This window comes from Megascapheus bottae, chromosome 33, assembly GCF_031878675.1.
Source record: "Megascapheus bottae isolate mThoBot1 chromosome 33, mThoBot2.hap1, whole genome shotgun sequence".
NCBI classification, from domain to species: Eukaryota; Metazoa; Chordata; class Mammalia; order Rodentia; family Geomyidae; genus Megascapheus; species Megascapheus bottae.
In genome coordinates this window covers 552,915-558,643 of record NC_143541.1, presented here as the reverse complement: position 1 = coordinate 558,643, position 5,729 = coordinate 552,915, and the positions used below count along the sequence as shown (strand labels likewise).

The window sequence follows — 5,729 nt, the reverse complement described above, 5'->3', positions numbered from 1 at the left end:
TCCTGGTATGCAAACTGATAAACCTGTATACTGGTCACTACAATAGACACAGAAAAGAGACATAAATAATAGTAACTGGAGGTGAATGGCAATGTTATTTTTATTATGAGATGAATTAGGTGTGGCTATATGAAATGTCATTGTATACATACTAATTATCTAAACAGCATAGCTATATGGAATAATTAAATATATCATTGATTTTAACAACACACTTACACACTTCTGTCTTGAAACATATGGACAGCAATATCCAGTTCTTTCATGAGTTATTAAAAACTAAAAAATTCAATTCCAATCTGTTATTAGAAATGAATTAATCCTGACTTAAAAAATTCTGACAAAGTACAAGAACTTTATTATTGAAGATAAGGCAGAGCTATATGGATGAAATTACAGAAAGCTGCTACTTAGTCACAAAACTCTCTGAGAAAGCTACTGATTCATCTTTAAAGACCCCATAAAATAACTGGAAACTGGGGCCAGGAGTTTGGCCTAGTGTTAGAGTGCTTGCCTAACATGCACAAAGACCAGGTTGGATTCCTCAGTACCACATACATAGAAAAAAGATGGAAGTGGTGCTGTGGTTCAAGTGGTAGAGCTCTAGCCTTGAGATAGTCCAAGGACTGTGTTCAGGCCCAGAATTCAAGCCCCAACACTGGCAAAAATAAATAAATAAATAAATAAAATAATTGGAAACTATCCTTAAAAATATAGGCCTGTATACTGATGTCAATCAAAACACAAAAAGACAAAGTACAAAAGGGTATATCCTTGGAGATTCTAGTAAAGAAAGTGAGTAAAAACTTCTGGTACATAGGAAGTTCCTATGAGGTGTATAATATAAGCTTATTTCATATATAACTAAGAACAGAGATATAAATGGTCACAAGATACTGCTGTGTGAAGACTGGTGTGTGGCTCACATTTATAATTCTAGCTACTCAGATGACTGAGATCTGAGAAAGTCCATAAGATACTTATCTTAAAAAATATTTCTAAGTACTAGAGTGGCAAACCTTGAACAAAATTAAACGAGTTCCCAAGTTCAAAGTCCATTACTAGCATGCAAAAACAGAGATAGACCAAATGATCAAAACAAGCAACATATTCACATACTTCTTTGTTCAAGCTTGCATATACAGCATACCTGTATACATCGAGGAATCATCAAGGAATCTAATTTTTGGTCAAAGTATACCACAACTTACTGGATAAAGGAAATGCTGAAATAGATGGTGTTACTAAACCCAATTTGTTAGAAAGAGGAAAATGACAGAAGTAAAAATTACCACAATGTAATTTTTGGTCAAGTCAGGGCCTGAGCGCAACGACCTTGAGTTTTCTCAGGGCTAGCACTTTACCACTTGATCCATAGCACCACTTTTTGGCTTTTTTCTATGTATGTGGTACAAACGAATCAAACCCGGGTCTTCATGAATGCTATGCAAGCACTTTTACCACTAAGCCAGACTCCTGGCTCAATGATGGTTAATTTTATATGCCAAGTTGACATGATTCAAGAATACCTATAATGTGCATGTTTCTGGAAAAGAGGCACCTGTAAGCCTAAAGTCAGTCATTGGTGACTGGGCACCCTGCATTGAGACGTGATCTCTGACATAAGTAAATGCAGACAAGTTGGTCTCTCTCACTAGGGGCTTACATAGACTTTTTTCCTGCCTTGATCATCAGAACTCTAGCATCTCTGTCCTGTGGATGACAGGATTCTCAGCAGGTTTTCAAATCCATGAGTTCTCAGGTTTGGTTCTATGTCTTTGGATTGAACCCTGTTGGCATCCAAAGATCTCTAACCTGCCAATCTCCTCTTGTGGAACTTCTAAACTATCTCTAATCACATAAGCCAATTCCTAAACAAAATCCTAGACATACAAAACATCTGCTTTTCACTGTGTATACAAGAGGAAGACAGATATAATAAAGATGCTACCAATAAGTGCATAGATAGCACAAAGAGGAAGGCTTGAAGGTTACTACAAAATAGAAAGGGGTCTATATCTTAAACATGTAATGAATTCAACAAAAAGAGATTCAGATAGAAAAATTGAAGTGTATCAACAGAGATTTTCTACAAATGTGACAGCCAGGCTCTAAGGCAAATGCAGTGAAATGTTCAAACTCATTTTGACACATTAAATTGCCAGACATTAGAAGGCTGCTATGAAAGATGCTTTGACTTGCCTTTCAAAACCTCTGCAATTTTCTTTTTTCCTTGTTGTTTGTTGTATTTTGTTTTACCTATATTAGGGCTAGAACTCAGGGCCTAGGAGATGTCCCTGAGCTTTTTTTTTTTTTTTTTTTTTGGTAAAGGCTAATATTGTACCACATACAGAGATCCATTTTTGGCTCTTTGAGTTGTTAATTGGAGACTACAGAGTCTCACAGGCCAGATCTGGCTCTGTTCCTCACCTCTCAACCTCCTGAGTAGCACTAGATTACAGGCTTGAGTCATCGGTGCCTACCTCTTTTTCTATTAATTTTGTCAGCAACACTCAGAATAAAAAACAAAGACCACCTTTCCCACACATCCTTCACTGCTTGGATTCTAGAAAGAGTTATGCTGTAGCAACTAGTTGGGTCCTCATACTTTTAGAAGAAGGGGTTTATTCCATAGGACTGGTTTATTTTCTTTTTGGTATTTTTTTCTAGCTGGGCTAGTCTTTCCCAAGTGATGTGACATCCCCCTGTGATCTGAGTGCCCATTGGGGAATGCCAAGGAGTACTGGCATCCATAGTTATTGCTGCTATTTCCCAGAGGCAATTTCCTGATACTTATCTAACAGTGACACCATTTGTGCTTCAGGCCCCAAGTTCTAAGTGGGGAAGGGACCATCTCTAAGCTTGTTCCCTTTAGAAAAAGATGTTCAAAACTTACTTGAATGTTTTTCCTTACATAACCAGCTTAGCTATGCCTTTGGCATTCAATTCACTCTGTGTGTGTGCTTTAAAAAATTGTATTGTTATTATAAATGTTGTTAGTATTCAACCACTTCAGGTCCTCAGCCCCTCACACTACATTTCCCAGAGCAGCTCCTCCCTCTCCCAACACATACACCTGAATGCCAGAACAGGTGGGCACTTCCACTATCTGGCCACCTATCCTCTCTGCCCTCTTTGTCCAATCATTTCTGTGCTTTCCTTACTTCTCCAAAATAGATACACTTTCACAAGGTACAAAAATCACAAACAGTGAAGGAGGAGTGGAAAAAAAAGACACAGAAAATGACAATAAACCTCTTGTTCCATTTCTTTAAGTTCGTTTCAATCAACATGGTTTTATATGATGTTTGGAAAGCAAGTAAATACTTGAATTACACCCATTTTCTGCAGAACACATAAATGGTTTTCATTAATTGAAACTATTGGGCAATGGCGTGGTTATGACAGATTACTCCTGGCTAATGCAAACTAGTTTAGTCCCTTTGAGACAGAAAAAAATACAGAGAAGGGCCATTATAACTTCACCCTCTCTGCCCTATCTTTAGATTTAGGATCACACCATTCTAACAGGAAGAGATCACTCATTTGTTTAAGAATGAAGAGGCTGCCAAAACCAGTTAGAACCCAGCACAGGCAAGACCAAGGATGGAGGAATTGTCTTCAAAATGACCTACAGGCCATAGCCTTTATCTAAGACTTTATAACCATGGATTTCAACTCATGGACCTGATTACAAAACTTTGAATTGATATTAGGTAAATGCAAAAGAAGACAAACCAGACAAAGAAACTTTCTATCAGTCAAGAGTCATCTGTGATTCCAGAGGGAAGTAGCACACCTTTGTCTTCCCTGGCTTAACCAACCAAAGAAACTGCAGGAGTTCTTGACATCCTGCCTGGGCCTGGCACTCCCTTGTATCTCACATTTTCTTTAAGAATTCCTCATGCTCTTTTTGCTACACCCCTTTTGTATCTTGCAAAATTCTTTGTTACAGATGCTAAAAGAACCCATCTTATGAGAAAGATAACTGCCATATTCAGGGAAAATACCTGGCAGCTATTCCAGAGAGCTACTCAGGAAACTCTGGACAAACTAAGTAAACTCCTACTGCATTGTAACTCCTTAAAGAAAGTATGTGAGCTATGGACATAGAGACAAAAGTATGTAAGTGCATATGAGTATATACACTAAGCATTTGTAAGGAGATATAATTGCCATGTTGTATGTGGTAGTGGGGAGATGGAAGCAAAGTTACTATAAATTATTGAAGAAGTAATTAAGTTAGATGTTATACATGCTGACCTTGGAGAACTGAGCAGCAATTAGAAGCAACAAATTGGATTACTTATATCACATATGGGTAGATATATTATTAAAAGTACCTAAAGTTATATAGTACAAAACTATTTAGGCATCAGAAATGATTCACATGAACTAGAATTCATAAAATATACAACAGCCGTAAGCTAGCAAATGTCTTTGTATTTCACTGTGATAGAAAGAAAGATAATGGAGCCAGGCAAGGTGGCTCACGTCTGTAATCCTAGCTATTCAGGAAGCTGAGATCTGAGAATCAAGGTTCAAAGCCAGCCTGGGCACAATAGGACCTGAGACTCCTATCTCCAGTTAACCTCTAGAAAATGGGAAGTGGAGCTTGGCTCAAGGGTAGGGTGGTAGCCTTGAGCTGAAGAGCTCACCACTCGAAAGAAAAAAAAAGAAAGAGAGAAAGAAAGAAAGAAAGAAAGAAAGAAAGAAAGAAAGAAAGATTGATTAAAGGAAGGAAAGAAATTAAGAAAGAAAGAAAAAAAAGAAAAGAAAAGAAAGAAAGAAAGAACGAAAGAAAGAAATTAAGAAAGAAAGAAAATGGAAAGTAAAAAGAAGGGAACACTGAAGTGAAGAAAATTAGTGCTGATTGTGTAGCTTAAACAGTACCTATCTGCGTAACAAGTGAATGCCTTGAATGTGGAGCCCAGAGCGAGATGCCAGTGGCCATGGGTTCCTACAAGCAGTCCCAGCCCAGCTGCTTTGACCATGTGAAGGTGGACTTGGTTATGGATTAGCTCGTGAGCCTGGTGTCTGGAGTGCTCTCTGGTACCTTTTCTGGCGTCAGGATTGGAATGCGCAGCCGGGAGCTGATGGGTGGCCTTGGGAGAGCCATGATGAAGAGTGGCTGCACCTTTGGCACATTCATGGCTATCGGAATGGGCATTCGACAGTCGTTGCCTGCTACAGCTACTCATTCCCATCAGTCACCGCCCTTGTATTATAATAAAATGAAGTCTTTGCTTCTCAACAACAACAACAACAACACACACACGCACACAACACATACAAGTGAATGCCTTTGAGTTCAAATGCTAGTACTGGGGGTGGAGGGGATGAAGAAAAAAAAGAAAGAGGAATGGATAGTTTTATTTCGATTTATTATATGAGAGGCCTTAGGAGTAACGCACTTAGCAGTATGGTAGCTCACCTTTTTATACCAAATAATTATAATTTGGAACAGAGTAGTTTTGGATGACAAAATTAATTAATGGTATCCTCCTACACTGTAGAACACTTCTGTACTTAAGACATGCTCTCTCCAGGTAAATGGAGAGAGATGTAACTGATGCCTGGTGAACATTATCCATACTTTCTTTAATCAACGTCTTGTGCTTGGCTGCAGGAATGGCTTCAGGACACTTAAATCTACTCTAATGTCAGGATTTATGCCAGGAACAGTGGGGTCACAGATTTCCCTTCACTGCTGTTAACCTTTTGCAAAC

At 38.4% G+C, this 5,729-nt stretch overlaps 1 pseudogene; it reads left to right on the top strand.

The window, feature by feature from the left end:
* Positions 1-4,940: 4,940 nt before the first annotated feature.
* LOC150042812 (reactive oxygen species modulator 1 pseudogene) lies at positions 4,941-5,309 on the top strand (annotated as a pseudogene).
* Positions 5,310-5,729: the final 420 nt, after the last annotated feature.